The 17130-nt window shown below is 69.2% G+C and overlaps 1 protein-coding gene across 3 annotated transcripts in view; it reads left to right on the plus strand.

Moving 5' to 3' along the window:
- Positions 1-17130, plus strand: part of RXRA (retinoid X receptor alpha) — an 82091-nt gene that overhangs the window by 26536 nt on the left and 38425 nt on the right. The window contains exon 1 of one of the 3 annotated variants that reach the window (XM_080668436.1): positions 12921-12937. The exons of the other annotated variants lie outside the window; for them this stretch is intronic. The gene's annotated coding sequence lies outside the window, so the exon portion shown is untranslated. Of the gene's footprint in view, positions 1-12920; positions 12938-17130 lie in introns of those variants that run through there. 3 annotated transcript variants of the gene reach the window in all.

Here is a 17130-nt window from a genome sequence, read left to right on the forward strand (position 1 = left end):
GGGGCAGGGACCCCGGGCTGCTGCTCTTCAGCTCTCTCGCTGGGACTGCACCTTCCGGGGGGGATGCAGAGGAAGGAGGGGCTCAGCCCAGGCCGGGGGGCAGCGACCCCGAGAGGAGGGCCAGGTAGCGGCGGTCCCCAGAGAGGCTGGGAGCCCGTAGCCTGCCCCCCCGCCCCCCGCCCCCCTCTCCCACCTGGAAGGCGGGTCCTTGTGACACCTGGGGGCAGGCAGGGGCCGGCCCGTTGTGCAATCGCAGCTGCACAGGGAATTCCTCCCGGCTCCCGCTCGCCCTGCCCCAAGTCCGCAGTTTTGGGAAAGCTTCGTGGCCCCTGGTCCCAGGGAGCAGAGCTCTGAGGTGGCTGCCTGCTCCCAGGGCCACACAGCCAGGTTTTGGGGGGCGGGGGGCAGCCACCTGCCCTCTGGGGTGGCTGCTGGGCCTCGATACGCCTCGCCCCCCGCCCCACACACACAGAGAGGCAAGGCCGTGTCCCCGCAGGAGCCAGGGAGGCATCCCCACTTCACTGTGGGGGCCTGACTCTGGCTGTCCTCCCCCCTGGCCAGGCCGCCTTCCCCCCTGGCCAGGAGAGCTTGACCCTGCTGGCTTCGTTCCTGCCCCCGCGGCCTATGGGGGCTGGGGCTGGGCTGGGCGGGGGGGCGGGAATGGGGAGGACCTTCTTGGGAAGCTGCTCTCAACCCTGTGAGGCTGGGCAGGCTAGTTCCAGGGAGAAGGGGGTGCCTCAGGCTTTTGTGGGTGGCCCCGCGGAGAGCAGGGGGCCGTAGGCAAGTGTCTGAACCACCCTTAGCCTCGCCCTCCCCCTCAGTGCCGTGGGCAGGAGAAAGTCCTGCCTCCTGAGGGCTTGGAAGGGGGAAAGGTGTCCGCTCACACCCGGGACACGGCCAGGCCTCCGGCGGCCAGCGCTGACCTGCGGCCAGGCCGGGGGAGCGGGGACCGCACTGTGCTCCCGCCTGTCAGACCGCCTGCAGCAGGGCCGACAGCCACCGGCCTCCTCACAGGGGAGCTGGGCAGTCGGCCCCTCCCAGGGGCGGCTCCCTCATACCCGTGTGGCCCTGCTTTCCGGCGCCCCGTGTGCTGGACACACGTGAAGGTCCTGTTCCCTGGCTCCTGGACCAGACCCGGGGCCTCAGCCGGGGAGCGGGACGTTCCTGTCATGGCCCTGCTGCACGGGCAGGTCGCAGCCTGGCGGGGGGCATGCGTGACCTTGTAGGTGGGATAGGGCGGCTTTCTTGTGGCGGGGGGTAGTGGTGTGTGTACCTGCTCATTCTCACCCTGCCTGGGGGCCTGCTCACCCCCCACCCTGTGACAGAGGGGCCCTCCCTGCCTCCCTCCGCACCCAGCAGCCCTGGGGGCGGCCCAGGGCCCCAGCCCCCTGCAGGACACCCCCAGGAGGCCTCCGGCCCAGTAGGGCTGGGAGCAGAGCGGGCACAGTGGGGGAGGGAACAAAACAAAGCAGAAACCCTCCCCACCCGCCCGCCTGCCCGCCCGCCCGCCCCAGCCTCCTTATCTGTCTCCACAGCCTGTCGCAATCGCTCGCTGGGTGCCGGGTTGAGAAATGCGATGGGCAGATAGTCGCCAGGCGCTGAGTGTCTGGGCAGTCGGACAGGTTTAGTCCCCGGCGGGGCGGGCGGAGGGCCTTCCCCTTCCCGGGAGGAGAAACCTGGCCGGAGTTCACCCTCCTGCCCCTCGGGGGCTCCGGGCCAGGGGCTCTGCGGGCGGGCGGGCGGGGGCTCCCACAGAGCTGGTGGCTCGGGGACGGCAGGCACTTCCTGGCCTCAGGGTCCTCACCTGCCCTGAGGGCGGAAGAGGCCTGTCTGTCCGCGGGGATGTTCACACGGGTGCCCGAGGCCCCGGGAACCCACGGCCCGCGGTGACCCCGGTGCCAGCCCCTGGGAAGCCTGGACGGGCCGTGGCGGACAGCCCTGAGCGGAGCTCAGATGGGATGCCCTCCTGCACGTGAGCAGAGAGGACCAGCCTCTGCTCTTCGGAAACCGTGCGTCCGCTAAGGGTTTCTTCAGACGTTGGTTATCGGGGTCGCCCGGCACCTTTGACCTGTTGTCACAGGATGAGACCTGGCGGGGGGGGGGGGGTTTGCAGCTGAGCCGAGGTCAGAAGGGACGAGTGGCTGTCCAGGGGGAGGCGAAAACACCGCTTGTGGCCTGGGCCACTCAGCAAAGGACCGGGGCCTCGGCGGGTGTCCACGGAACCCTGAGCACGAGGAGGTGGGTGGGAGCACGGAGCGTGGTGGCCCGGCTCCTTCTGGCACTCCGGGGCACGGTGGCGCGTGTTCGTGGACAGACCTGGGTCGCTTGTGCACCCGACGGCTGTCTCCTTCGCGCGGCCCCGGCCCCACCCAGGTCCCAGCCAGGGAGGGAGCCGCTGTGAGCTCCTCGCCAGGTCAGGGCTGAGACAGCCGGGTTCTGCGTAGCCCAGCACCCAAACAGAAGCCTGGAAAGTGTGTGTGTGGGGGGGGCCTGGTGAGGGCCCTGGCCGGATGGGCCGTGTTGCTGGCCAGGAGGCCGGTCAGGCGGCCCGCGGTCGGATTCAGGCAGGTCCAGGTGAGGGCTCGGGGTGGTTGGGGTGAGTGACAGCCCAGGGAGAAAGGGCCGCCATCGACCTGGGCGGGAGCTTGAGGGAAGGCTTCTTGGAGGAGGTGGCGACCTGCGGCCCAGACAAGGGAATGGATGGGGAACAGCATGCGCAAAGGCCCCGAGGAGGGAGAGGGTTCTGGGCTCGCACGGGGAGGTCGCGGGCGGAGGCAGGGCAGGTCTGAGTCCCTGCGTGGGGTCTGGACTTGACTCTGTGGGGCTTGGCAGCCTTGGGTGTGGGAACCAACAAGTCCCGGTTCTAGAAAATCCTCCAGGAATCCGGCTTTCCAGGCTTCTGTTTGGGTGCTGTTCCAGCAGAGCGCTCTGCCCCAAGCTCTCCCGCCCCCGCCTCTCCCGGGCCTGGGTTGTGGCAGGACCGGGCAGGGCTGCTCAGCCCCGCCAGAGACAGCTGTTCCCGGGGCAGGCCCGGGCCGGGCGGGGTCTCCGCGAGGCAGTGTGGCGGCGGCGGCTTGGGAATGTTGGCAGGCCTGAGCCCAGTCTGCGGGCAGAGGGCTGGGGCAGGGAGCCCAGCACGAAGAAGGGAAGAGGAGGCGCAGGTGCAGCCCTCGGGGCCACGGGCCCACCCCCACGTGGTGGCGGGGTCGGTGAGCCGGTGCCCCCCCTGACAGAGGGGCCGGTTCAGTTCCGGGAGCATTTACTGAGCACCTCTTGGGTACAGGAGTTTGGGGTGAGGCCCAGGAGGAGTCGGGGGTCTGCAGCCAGAGGGTAGGGCTGGGGGGGCCTGCCGAGTGTGAGCAGGGACCAGCTTTGGGGAGCTCTGCCTGCTGGGGCCGAGGTGTCCCCTGCTCCATCTCGGGGCGCCTTAGAGGCACGGATCCCACTGTGCACCTGGGGAAACTGAGGCCCAGAAGACGAGGTTGAGGGCTCGAGTGGGTGTGCCCGGCTGCCCCAGCCCCTGTGTTTGGAACCTGGTGATAATGACCTGCCAATCAGGACCTAGTAGTCCTTGCCCCTCCCCCAGCCCTTGCTCACCTGGTGCTCCTGGCCTGCGCCCGCCCGCCCGCCCGCCCGTGTCCCCATCTGGGCCCTCCCCGCCCCTGGCCGCCAGCCCCGTGGGAAACGAACTCCATGAATCCTCCTTCTGGTCTTCCTCCGGCTCCAGCCTTTCTGCGAAGGGAGTGTGGCCTTGAGTGTCGTCTGGGGGGCCGGGGGGTAATGCCAGGCCTCGGAGGGCGGGACCTGGGCTAACCCCCTCCCCACCATGAGTGGGCGTGCATTGAGTTTTCCTGGAAATGGGGGATGGAGGACCCTCGCTGACTCCGCTGAATGAATAATAAACGCAGCCAACGTGGTTTGTGGCCTGGGGTCCTGAACAGCCACCGCTGAGCCCTGGCCGGGCGGGGCAGCAGGCCACCCTCCTGTGTTGCCCCGAACCCCCCAGCTGGGTTTGCTAGGCTCCCTGACAGCCCTGAGGACGGGGTGGGGGGGCTCATGTAGCCGAGGCTCCTTGTCACCTCCCAAAGGGGCAGGTGGAAGGTTCCGGAGCCCCCGGGCCCGGGGCTGGAGAGGTGTGGGAACCAGGCGAGTGCGGTGCAGTGCGGTGCAGTGCGGTGCAATAGCCACGCGGAGTGTCCGCTGGTCTTTCGGCTGCACGTCCAGCTGGCTTCACCATGGCCACCTCACCCCGGAGGTGGGGAGCCCCCAGCCCCTCCTTGCAGCCCCTGCTTCCCCCCAGGGGCAGTTTAGGGGCCGCCTGGTGGCCTTGCCCGAGGCCCTGGGGTGCTGGGTTAGCGTCTGGCTGCAGGGGGGCTGGTGACAGGCTGCAGCTACGCTCGCCTCTACTGGGGGGCGGGGGCAGTGGGAGGGCGCAGGGCCTGCAGGAAGCAGCACTCCTCGCTCCACAGGATCGCGCTGACAGTGAGGCCCAGACTGCCTCGTGGGGGGAGTCGGGGGTCCGGGTTCTAACCAGCCTCCCGAGCCACTTCCTTTTCCCGGGACGGGGGTGGGGGTGGTGCAGGTGTGGGCGCCTTGTCTGAACACCGTTGCTGCCGCCGCTGTGGCTCCCCCCTCTCGGGTCCGGGGACAGTTCTTCAGAAACAGGGGGAGCCGCCCCGGCCTCCGTGGCCCCGGGGCTGAGTTTGGGACCCAGGGCCACGACGGAGGCATTCTGGTGGGGACAACCCCACCTCTGTCCTCAGTCCCGGAGTCCCTATGAGTGGGGTCTGCCCCAGGCAGGGCCAAGGTCTGGGCGCTCCCTGGGCAGGAGGGTGGGCATACGGGGCGGGAGGGCAGGGCTCCGAGGCCTGTCTGTCTGTCCGCCCAGGGGACCCCGTCTGTCCTCGGGGCGGGGATCTGGGAGCCCCCTCTGGGTGGTCTGGGAACCGGGAGGCCTGGCAGGGTTTGCGAGGTGCCTCTGCCCGCAGAGCCCCCCCACATCTGCCTCGGGCCTGCCTCTGCCTCGACCCCACATGGCTTCCTCTCCGACTGCTCCCCGTTGTCTGCTGGGAGGGAGCGGAGAGCGGCCTTTGCCGTCAGACGTGACTTTCCCACAACTTTCCCACGTGCCCCGCCGTCTGACTCACTAATGGATGCGGTGACCATTCCGCTCATTTGTTCATCAGCTCGTTGACTCTGGAACTTTCTCCGGGTCAGGCACCCGGTCTCAGAGCCAGCAGGGAACGTGGAGATCCTGTTTAAGGTTCGGACGCGGCGGGTGAAGAAACAGGCCTCCCTCAGGCACTGCCAGGCCCACCCCCGGCTGCGCTGACGGCCTGCCGCCTGCGAGGCTGGGCCGAGCCCCTGGCCGGGCGTCCGGCCGGTGGGGGCGGCCGGCCAGGGCGGTGGCCGCGGTGGCCCAGGTGTGGGTCCGGGGAGGCCGAGGGGCTGAGGTGCTGGCTCCCGCCGGCCGCCAAGGCACACATTCACCGTGACCGAGTGCTGGCATTGGTTGGTAGCGAGCTGCTTCGTCCTGTGATTTGTGTCCTGATGGCGGAGCGCGCGTAATGGCTCTGATGAACATCCCGGGGACTCGGGAGACGGCTCCGCTGGGAGCAGGCTTGTGCCTTGCGGGGTCGTCCACCGCCTGCCCAAGTGACCCGGCGGAGGCAGAAGTTTCTGGAACGGGAACTCGGTGCCTGAGCACCTGGGGGGCCACCTCCTGGTCTGGCCTGTGTAGGGGATTCCCCGCCGGCCTGTCTCCCTCACCGGACTGTGGGCTCAAGAGGGCAGGAGCCGGGTGGGCCGGGGGCCGCCGTGACCCTGTGCCCGGCACGGTGATGGCAGGGCGTGCTGGTGCGTCAGGGCCACTCCAGGCGTGGGGCCGCCGCCTCCCCTTGGTGGGCCCGTGGCTTCCTGAGCATCCCCGCTGCGCGGGGCACCGGGCTGGCCACGGGGGCTTGGCGGTCACTTCCTCTGAGCAGGAGACGGGAGGCCCTGCTGGAGTGGGTCTCAGGGTCCGTGCTGGAGCCGAGCTCACCGCCACGCTCCAGGTGCCCTGGCGTGGCCAGGCCTCCCCTCCAGTTCAGGAGGGTGCGGGAGGGCAGAGGCCCAGCAGGAGGGTGCGGGAGGGCAGGGGCCCAGCAGGCGGGTGCGGGAGGGCAGGGGCCCAGCAGGCGGGTGTGGGAGGGCAGGCCAGGCCCAGCAGGCGGGTGTGGGAGGGCAGGGGCCCAGCAGGCGGGTGCGGGAGGGCAGGGGCCCAGCAGGCGGGTGCGGGAGGACAGGGGCCCAGCAGGTGGGTGTGGGAGGGCAGGGCCAGGCCCAGCAGGCGGGTGCGGGAGGCCAGGGCCAGGCCCAGCGGAGTGATTTTGGGATCGGAGCTGGTGTGCCTCCTTTTGCAAAAACCCTGGGCTCCTGCATCTTCCCTTCGCAGCGCTGGGGGAGCCTGTGCGCGGGTGTGGAGCTGGGAACACTGTTTCCTCTTTCCCAGGCCCCTCCTCCGCGCTCTCTGGGCACTGCCCTCTCCCCTCTCCCCTCTGCCCTCTCCCCTCTCCCCTCTCCCCTCTCCCCTCTCTCCTCTCCCCTCTTCCCTCTCTCCTCTCCCCTCTCCCTGCAGCTCTCTCTCTGGGCACTGCCCTCTCCCCTCTCCCTCTCCCCTCTCCCCTCTCCCCTCTCCCCTCTCTCCTCTCCCATCTCCCTGCAGCTCTCTCTCTGGGCACTGCCTCTCCCCTCTCCCCTCTCCCTCTCTCCTCTCCACTCTCCCTGCTCTCCTCAGCTCTCTCTCTGGGCACTGCCCTCTCCCCTCTCGCCTGCAGCTCTCTCTCTGGGCACTGCCCTCTCCCCTCTCCCCTGCAACTCTCTCTCTGGGCACTGCCCTCTCCCCTCTCCCCTCTCCCCTCTCCCCTCTCCCCTTTCCCCTCTCCCCTCTCCCCTGCAGCTCTCTCTCTGGGCACTGCCCTCTCCCCTCTCCCTCTCCCCTCTCCCCTCTCCCCTCTCTCCTCTCCCATCTCCCTGCAGCTCTCTCTCTGGGCACTGCCCTCTCCCCTCTCCCCTCTCCCCTCTCTCCTCTCCACTCTCCCTGCAGCTCTCTCTCTGGGCACTGCCCTCTCCCCTCTCCCCTGCAGCTCTCTCTCTGGGCACTGCCCTCTCCCCTCTCCCCTCTCCCCTCTCCCCTCTCCCCTTTCCCCTCTCCCCTCTCCCCTGCAGCTCTCTCTCTGGGCACTGCCCTCTCCCCTCTCCCCTCTCCCCTCTCTCCTCTCCCCTCTCCCTGCAGCTCTCTCTCTGGGCACTGCCCTCTCCCCTCTCCCCTCTCCCCTCTCTCCTCTCCACTCTCCCTGCAGCTCTCTCTCTGGGCACTGCCCTCTCCCCTCTCCACTGCAGCTCTCTCTCTGGGCACTGCCCTCTCCCCTCTCCCCTCTCCCCTCTCCCCTCTCCCCTCTCCCCTCTCCCCTCTCCCCTGCAGCTCTCTCTCTGGGCACTGCCCTCTCCCCTCTCCCCTGCAGCTCTCTCTCTGGGCACTGCCCTCTCCCCTCTCCCCTCTCCCCTCTCCCCTCTCCCCTCTCCCCTCTCCCCTGCAGCTCTCTCTCTGGGCACTGCCCTCTCCCCTCTCCCCTCTCCCCTCTCTCCTCTCCACTCTCCCTGCAGCTCTCTCTCTGGGCACTGCCCTCTCCCCTCTCCCCTCTCCCCTCTCCCCTCTCCCCTCTCTCCTCTCCACTCTCCCTGCAGCTCTCTCTCTGGGCACTGCCCTCTCCCCTCTCCACTGCAGCTCTCTCTCTGGGCACTGCCCTCTCCCCTCTCCCCTCTCCCCTCTCCCCTCTCCCCTCTCCCCTCTCCCCTCTCCCCTCTCCCCTCTCCCCTCTCCCCTGCAGCTCTCTCTCTGGGCACTGCCCTCTCCCCTCTCCCCTCTCCCCTCTCCCCTCTCCCCTCTCCCCTCTCCCCTCTCCCCTCTCCCCTGCAGCTCTCTCTCTGGGCACTGCCCTCTCCCTTGTAGCGCTGTGGCTGACTTCCCCTACATCTGGGCAGAGTGACGGCCCCTTCCCGCTGGGCTGAGTGGCCAGGTGCTTGGAGGGCGTGGAGGCCGTGGAGGCCGGGGGCGGGGCCTGTGTGTCCAGGTGGCCGCGAGGTCCAGCGAGCATCCTCTGTGGGCACTGGGAACCCCTGTGTATCGTGGGGTTCCCTGCCGTGGGGACGGGCCGCTGACCTCCGAGAGGCTCTCGGAAGGGCCTGGGGTTGGTCTTTGCTGACGGTACGGATGACAGTCCCTCCGGGCGCCTGTCGTGGGCACGGTCCCTGTACCTGTCTCTAGCCCGAGTGGGCAGCTGAGGCTCAGACGGGGCAGGCCCCGATTCCAGTGGGGGCCCTGCCTTGCCCGCCGGGCCCTCTGGGAGGCCTGGTGGAGGTGTGGTAGAGACGGAGCAGCCCCCGCGCCAGCCCTGCCCCCAAGTGGGCCAGGAGGGGCAGAGGGTGGGGGGTCCATCGATGGGCCAGGCTGTGCCCGCCCTGCCTGCAGTGACCGGAGGGCCTCTGGGAGGAGCCGGCGCCGGGTGCGGGAGAGGAGCTGGGCGTGTGGGCGGGCCATGGCCCTGGCTGTTTCTGAACATCATATGATGGGCAGAACCTCCACGCCCTGCCCCTTGCCCCCACCCCTTCTTACAGATGGGGAAACGGAGGCTGAGGAGGGCTGTGCCCTGTCCACGGTCACCTGGTGCGGGCAGTCCCTCCCGCGGTGTCAGGAAGGCTGTGAAGTGTTCGGTGGGGAATGAAGGGGGGTCCGGGTGCAGCGGTGAAACCAGGCCCTCTGCATAAGCTTGGGGCGGTGCGAGGTGGGGGGTCAGCGGTCAGGTGAGCAACCCCTAGGAGCTTTGTCCTGTCTTGGCCGGAGCCTCGAACTGTAGGATTTTGTCTGGCGCCTGCGTGCACCCCGTCCCTTCTGGGGGTGGCTGACACTGTCTGCGTCTCGGGCCAGGCCCGGCGTTTCAGAGCAGCCCCCGGGGAGGTGCTGGGCCGCTGGCCGATGGGAGTCGCAGGCTCGCAGACGCCAGGGCCCCAGCAGGGAGGCGGCCGGGAGGGCCTGTGGTCCGGGGTGTCTCCCGCACGCACCCGTGCTGCCTGGGTGGTCTCGGCGCGCCTCTCCTCCCGGCTCGCTGCACGCCGCCCCTCCCGGTCGGTCCGTGGGCCTTGGCACGGGCTCAGGAATGCCGCATTATCTCGGCCTTCCCAGCTTCCTCAGCAGGGCGCCCTGCTCCTGTCTCCCCCGGCCAAATCTGGAACCAGTTACCCGGGGTGTCGGCGGCAGGGGCTGGTTGCAGCCGGCGCTCGGGGGAGTGGAAGACTCGGCCTCCTTCCTGGCATCGGCCGCAGCTGCCCCCTGTCCCTGAGCCCCTGTCCCTGAGCCCCCCACCTCCCTTCCCTGAGCCCCATCCCTGAGCCCCCTGGGCGGGCCAGGGCGGCCGGGGCCTGTGTTTGCTGAGCCTGGCCATGGGAGCCCACGACGAAGCAGCCCCCACACGCTGGGGCCTCCGCCTGAGCCGGTGGTCTCCCCGCTTCCAGACGCTGCCCCTGGAAAGAGGTGTCAGGGTGTGAAGGGCTGAGGGACTGTCCACCAGACCCGGAGAGGTGGGTCCCTTGCCCGAGGCCGTGCAGTGCCCAGGACAAGGACTGACCCCTGCCTCCTGAGGGCCAGCTCCTGCCCTGGGGGGGGGAGGGGGGCAGCGAGAGGGCGGTCTCCACTCTCGGGGGGGCAGGTGGCACAGAGCTCAGCCACCTGCCTGGCGTGGGGGCTTCTCTCGTCTCCGCCTTCGACGTCTGCCTCGGTTTTACTGCTTCTGCCTCTCAGCCACCTCCCAGGCCTGGACGTGCCCCCCGTGCAGGGGGCAGGGAGGAGCGCAGGGGCCCCCTGCGGGGCACGGGGTGGAGAGCCGCAGGGGGTGATGCCGTGCCACCTCGTTTGCACCTCCGGGTTCCGGGCCCTCGCGGCTTGACACCCGGGGAGCCGCCCGCCGTCCCTGGCGCCCCGCTGGCTCTGGCCGCTCAGCTGGCAGTTCTCGCTGACCCTGCAGAGCTGCTCAGGGCGCTCCCAGTTCCCACAGCTCCTGCCTGCAGTCGGGGGGCGGGGGGGGACCGGCCGGAGGATCCTGGCGATAAGACACTCCCTGCCGCCGGGCAATCTGTCCTTAAGCAAACACAGCCGGGTCACTGTGCGGCGGCCGCTCCCCCTCGCAGGCGCCGGGCTGTGGGGCTGCACTGCAGGCCGGGCTGCCCGGGGCGTGTGCGCGCGCGTGCATGTGTGCATGTGTGTGTGCGCGCGCGCATGTGTGCTTGTGCGTGTGTGTGCATGTGCGCGCGCGTGTGCGCCAGGTATGTGTGTACATGTGTGTCAGGTACGTGTGTGCGTGTGTGTGCCGGGCTGCAGCCTTGGCAGACCTGAGGTCCCACCTGACCGTGGCCGTTTGTCACTTCACCCTCACTCTGGAGGCCCCAGGACACTCCCTCCCTCCGTGCCACTTAGCAGCCGGGGAGCAGCGGGGGGAGGGGCATCGAAGTAAATCTGTCCCTGCAGAGGCCTCCTCTGCCATAGGCCCTGCCCCGGGGCCTGTCTGCCCCGCCCCTGGCTTGGCAGGCCCCCCCCCCCCCACTCGCCGTGGCCTTTCCTGGCCACTGTGTCCAGGCTGGCCTCCCCCCTTGGTGACCCCAGTGACCTGCTTTATTTCTGTGCTGGTCACTCTCCGTGGCCCCCGTGGGTTCTCCGCTGTCCCCAGATCGGGGCCCTCGCCTGGCGTGTAGGCCCCGGTTCCACGTCTGAGGAAGGGCGCGTGGTTGGCCCTCGTGGAAATTCGTGTCACCGGTGCGGCCTGGCCGCAGAGAGCGTTTCGGGATTTGAAGCCCACTGCGCTGTGATGGCCCCGTCACCCTTCTCTGTCCCCCCGAGTCGGCTGGACGCTGTGCTGGACCCTAGTGGAGGGGGCAGTCGGGTAGGAACGTTGGCCCTTCGGAGAGCCCGTGGTGTGGCGGGGCCCCGAGAGTCTGGGGGGGGGGGCGGCAGTGCGGGACCTGGACTCATGCTCAGCAGAGTTGGGTCCAGGAGTGCAGGCCACGTAAGCGTGGGCCGGCTGCCCTCAGCGCTCAGGGGACCATTTGGGGGTGCCCTTGGGTGGTGGCTGCTGTCCCGGTCCCACTCTTTTTTTTTTAATATGTTTTTATTGATATTTCACAGAGAGGAAAGGAGAGGGATATAGAGCTAGAAACATCGATGAGAGAGAAACATCGATCAGCTGCCTCCTGCACACCTCCCACTGGGGATGTGCCCGCAACCAAGGTACATGCCCTTGACCGGAATCGAACCCGGGACCTTTCAGTCCGCAGGCCGACGCTCTATCTACTGAGCCAAACCGGTTTCGGCCTGGCCCCACTCTTGTTTTCACTTGAAATTCAGCAGAAGCGTGCAGGCCCAGGCCCGGCGGGACAAGTGGGCCCCACCGGCTGTGGGGGGCGGTGAGGCGAGCGGCCAGGGGCCGGGGCGAGTGTGTGTGTGCGCCCTTAGCTGGGCACCTTGGCGGACGTGGCCGCGCCTCCCAGGGCAGGAGGCAGTTTCAGGGCCGGACGCCCTTCTCTCTCCAGAGCGCCCCTTTCCTGCCAGCCTCGGGGCTCAGACGGAGCAGAGCCTGTGGCCCAGTTTGGGCCTGTCCCCCCGGTTCACTGGCCTGCAGCTGGGCCCAGGGCATGGGAAGCAGGCTTGGGGGGCGGGGGGGGGCTTGCACCTTCGAGGTGGCCCCTCCTTGTCTCGTGTGTCCCTGAGGACGAGGGCCCTCCCCCGCGTGGGGGGTGGCGGAGGGGGCTGGAGCCGGGCGGCGGGCAGACGGAGGGCAGCGACCCTCCCCGCGCTGCTGCGTGTGGAAACCAGCTGGTGACGTGGCTGGCGGTGTTGAAATTAGGGCTCGTGGGTTTCCCAACATCCTGCCGGCCCGTCACAGGACTGGGTGTCCAGGCCCTGGGTGCCAGGCCCAGCCCAGCCTCTCTCTCTCTCTTGGGTGCCTGGCTCCGTTTCCTTCCCCACGGCTGCCCAGGGCAGGGTGGAGGCTGTGACGCGGGGCAGGGTGACATGACTCGGGGCCCACGGACCCCTCGTGACCTGCCCGTGTGAGGGAGGTCAGGTGCTTTGGCGTGGAGGGCGGGATCGGAACCCAGGCCTGGGAGGGGGTGACGTTGCTGCCCGGAGGCCAAGGACTTCCTGCCAGTCAGGAGGCCGAAGCGGGCAGCCACGGTCCCGGCCCCTGCGCCCACCGGGGCTGGGTCTCTCCCTGGGCTGATCCCCATCGAGAAGATGGTGGGAGGCGGGGGCTTAGGCAACAATGGGTAGCGACCTCTCCCTTGGCCAGAGTGGGGCCTGGCACCTGGACCACCTGCAGTGGGCACACTGTGTTTAGAGGAGGGAATCGGGGCTCAGGGAGGCCGAGGGGGCACACAGACAGGGGCCAGGGGCCAGGTTGCTGGGTGGTGAAGGCCATTCCCCAGGTCCTGCGGGCAGGCTGGGCGGACAGGGACGGTGGGAAAGGACGTGTCGGCTCTGCCACTCTGAGCTGTGTGACTCCGGGCAAGTAGCTGGGGCTCTCTGATCCCTGAGGGGAGCGGGAGGCCTCCGTGTGGAGCTGGTGGAGGAGCTTCTGGAACCTGCTGTCTGGGCGAGGGGAGGCCCAGAGGGGCTCAGGACCCCTTCCCTGGGGGGGCTGCTGCAGACCTGGGTGGGGCCTGGGGTCTGGGGACTTGTGGCCAGGCCCGCCGATGGCGCCTGCCTGTCGCCTGTCAGCAGGGGAGGGGCCTGGAGCTGAGTCCCTTACGGATGAGGAAGCGGGAGCCCAGAAGGGGTGAGGGGCTGGGCCGGCGCCACTGAGCGGGGAGGTGGAGCCAGGGCCGGTGAGGGGGCCGTCGGAACCCGTGCTCCGTAAGTAAGGCGGGTTTCGTGGTCGGCGGGAAGAAGTGTGGGTTTCAGCCACGGTCTTAGCGCCTCCCCCCCCCGGGACTGGGAGTGGCGGTGGTGGAAGGTGACCCCCGAGGCGCACCAGGAGCGGTGGCGGTTGCCTGCCGGCCGCAGCAGCTCCACGCCTCCTGCGCGCCGGGCACCGTGCTCGGCTTCGGCCACGTGTGTCCTCGGGCAGCCCTGCCGGCCCGTGTTCCAGGTGAGGACACCGCAGCCCAGACAGGCGGCGCTGTTTACCGCGGTCCTGGGCCGGGCGATGGGCCGGACCCCAGTCTCAGTGCCTCCTGCCGCCCGGGGTCCCCTTCATCTGCCTCCACCCTCCCGGGCGCAGAGGCCGCGGCGGCTGACCTCACGGTGGGCGTGTATGTATATAGGCCTGACCGGTGGGTCCCCCGGCTGTGTAGGGAGTGTCCAGGTGTGGTTTGGGGGAATGGAGTCTACCGTGTTGTAGCCGGAGGGAGGTGAGCCGTGCCTCCTTCAGGAAGCCCTCCTTGATGTTTGCACCTGGACAGAGTGCCGCCCCCCCCCCCCCGGCTCCGCCTTCTGCTGCTGCATCACTGATGGGGCCCTTTGGGCTCCTGGGAAAGGCTGTCGGTCTATCTCTGACGGGACGGGGTGTCCCCGGGCAGGGCCGGCCTGGTTCACCTGCCTGTCCCTAGTGCCGAGGGCCGTGGGGGGGGCGGGTAGGCGTCCCACTAGCAAGCACTCTGTGACGTGGGAAGGGAGCTGCGAGGAGGCGCTGTCCCCTTTCTGAGGACGAGGACAGGTAGGCCGGCGGGGTTGAGTCAGATGCCTGTGGCCCCGCCCACCGTGAGTCAGGCGGCCAGGAATCAGCCCAGGTCTGCTGGCTGGGGGCCACCTGCACCTCCCCACCCGTGGTCATCACCTGCGGGGACAGATGCGGTAAGGCCAGCTTCGTGGCCGCTTACCCTCCACTCCGAGCCACTTCCTTCGTCTGTGACGTCCCTTTGCAGAAGAGGAAATACAGGCTCAGAGAGGTTGTCCAACCTGCTCGTGGTTGCACAGCTTGCTCGTGCCTTGGGGTCTCTCTGAAAGCTGGTGCTTGCTCGGCTGGTTCTTAAGGACTGTGGTGAACCCCAGCTCTCCTACCCCCACCCATCCATCCACTTAGTAAGCCTTTCTTTGGCACCTGCTGTGTGCCAGGCCCCAGGGATGCCCGGTGCACCGGTTGTGGCTCCTCCCCTCAGGGTCCCGAGACCTTGGCAGCCTCAGACAGGCAGGCTGGGGGCACCCGCAGCGTGGCGAGTGCTCACAGAGGGTGTGCAGTAGAAGAGGCCTGTGTCCTGGCTGGGGGGCCAGGAGGGCTTCCTGGAGGAGGCGTTTCAACGGGGTTGGAGATGCTTCGTGGGAGTTTCCGGCCCAGGAACTGCATGTCCAAACCTGGAGGCGAGCAAGCTGGTGTGTTCCTGGAAGTGACCCGGTTCCCAGGGCCGGGGCTGGAGAGTGGGCAGGCCTGGAGCACGGGCGGCCTGCAGGGCGGGCGAGGCGGTGAGCGGGGGCGGCTGCCGTGGCCGGGGCTGGCCCGGGCACCCCAGGACACCTTCCTGCCCGGAGTCTCAGCGGCTTCGGGGCACTGGGCTGGCGCAGTCGGGCTCTGGCCGTGGGCGAGCTCCGTGGAGGAGGCGGAGGGGCCCTGGTGGGCGTCGGCCCCCCTGGAGCCCTGGGGTCAGGCTGCCGGGGATGCTGTGCCAGGCGGGTCCCAGGCGGGCGCAGGCTGCAGGCAGGCCCTGGCCCAGACCTAACCGGTTCATCTCGGGGTCAGCCCAGGACCCTGTGGACGGGCTGCTGGGTCGTCCGGCTCAGCTTACCGCCCAGCACACAGCTCTGGCCCCCTGGGTGCCTTCCAGCTTGGGGTTGGGGGCGGGGGGGCGGGGGGCGCGGTTGAAGGGCTCTGGGGCGGGTGGGTCTTAGAGGAAATGGAGCCTGCGGTTGGCTGGCTCGGTGCAAGCTTCCCCCGGAGGGTCTGTGCAAGTGGCGGATCAGGGAGACGCGGAGATTCTGTGAAACACCCACCCAAGGAGGAACCCCCCAAATCACCCACCCTCAGCTCTGTTACCAAAGCCAGACAGAGAAGTCAGCGCCAGCCCCACGCCCCCGCCCCAGCTCCTCCGAGGGCGGAGAGAGCGCGCGACTCGGCTCTGTTTCTAAACAAACCCGGGGCGCACGCGTTCTGTTTCCGTCGCTGTTGGGATCTCCCGTGGGAAGGAGGGACCCCCCTCTGTTGGGGGAGGAAGAGGTTGGCCCCTCGGTGGGCCTGGCCAGGCCTCCCGCGCCCTGTTGTTAGTCCCCCTCCCCCGCCCCCCCCACCCCCTCCGCCTCCTTCCCCGGTGCCTCCCCCGCCCGCCCCTGCTCCCTGAGCCCAGGCAGCCTTGGGCTCGCGGTCTGGCCCGTCCCTGACCAGCTGTGTGGCCTTGGGCTGGACGTGGTCTCGGCCTCAGCCCTGTACACACAGCGATGCTTGCGGGGTGTTGGGAGGAGCCGGTCCAGGCAGCGCCCCGTCCAGCACAGGGCCCCACGCCAGCAGAGGTCGTCCCCACGAGGCTCCTCGCCCTGCTCCTGACCTGAGCTGCCAGGTGCTTCTGGAGCCCGTGGCCCTGGCGGGGAGGGGCAGGGAGGCGCTGCAGTGGGACCAGGACCGTTGGGGCGCAGAACCCCAAACCCTCTGCTTCCGAGCTGGGACCACGGCAGCCAGCTGTTCGTTCCCAGGGCCGCAGGCGAGCTGGCATTACTGCCCTCAGCCAACCAGGGGTCGTGGGGTCACCGATGGGCTGAGCTGGCTGCCGCCCTGCATGACCTCGTGCTGCCCCCAGTGCAGGGGTCACGGTGCCTGACCTGGCGGCAGGTGGGGCTGGGGGCAGGGGTGGGTGGGGGGTTGAGGCCCAGAGTGGGGCCTGTTCGGAGCTGCCCTGCTTGGGGGCGCCGTGCACTCGCAGCCGCTCCGTCTGTGCCCGTCACCCGGGGTCCCGCGATCACGTGGGTTTCTTGGACGCCCTGCACCTACTCTCCAGCGCCTGGTCCTCACGCAGCCCGTCCACGTGGTCGCCGTCCTGTCTTGTCCTGCAAGGAGGCAGGACTCTGCTCTCCGTCACGTCCGCTGGGAACCGGCCCGGCTAACGCGCCGTGTGGGTCTCTGGCCTCGGCGACCGGGCTCACGCCCATGGCTACTGGAGCACGGCAGCGGGGCAGCCCCTGTCCAGGGGTATCCAGGTTTCACCCCTTCACACCTGCGTGTTAACTGCTGTCTCCACCCCAGTCCTCAGTGCCATCAGTTTCCGGGGGCGCGAGGAGAACGGGGAGGCAGCACCTTTATTCGGGGCTTGATTTCTTTCTAAAATTCTGCATGTGTGTGTGAGCCGGTCACAGGCTCCCGCTGTCCAGACAAACGTGTCCTTCCCCCTCGGGGCGGGCGGTGACGGGAGCCGAGTGAGGTCCTGCCTCGTCGCCCCGAGGAGCTGGACACATGCGGGGTGGCAGGGCCAGCGTGGGGCTGCGGGGGCGGGGGGAGGGCCCGGAGGCACCTGGCCGCCCTGGGGGCGCAGCCCACGGTCCTGCCCCCACGCTGTCCCCTGGACAGTGGGCAGACGGGCGGTGCGGAGGGTGGTGAGCGGGCCAGTAGCACGCTCTGCAGGAAGCTGGCAGCCACCCCGTGTTCTGGGCATGACCAGGGAGGGCAGAGGGTGCAGGCGAGGCCCTGAGTTCCCAGGGCCCAAGGTGCCAGCCGCTCTGTTCTGAGGCGCTTCTGTGCTGCATTGTGCACGGGGTCCTGGCCCCCCAGCCGTTTTAGCGCCTGCCTCCTGAGCAGACCATGCCATCGGTCCCAGAGGTGGAGGAGGGCGAGCGGTGGCCTGCCCTGTGGGGGACGGGGCGGGGGAACGAGATGCCTGCTGGCTTATCAGGGCTCTAGGGTGCCCTGGTCCCCATCCCCAGGGGCAGGTGTGAGGGGGCTCTCTCTGCCCCCCAGCCAGTGCAGGGCCATGGTTCACGGAGGTCGGTTGGTGGTGGGAGCCTTTGCCCCCCACCAGCTCGCTCCGCCCAGCGGCCGCTCCTGGGTGCCGCAGACTGGCTGTGTGTCCGTCTGCGCCGGGCGTCCGGGGGTCTCCTGCCCGCGGGCGGCCCTCTGGCCACACACTGCCCAC

The sequence above is a fragment of the Plecotus auritus genome (genome assembly GCF_963455305.1).
Source record: "Plecotus auritus genome assembly, chromosome: 5".
Lineage (NCBI taxonomy): Eukaryota > Metazoa > Chordata > Mammalia > Chiroptera > Vespertilionidae > Plecotus > Plecotus auritus.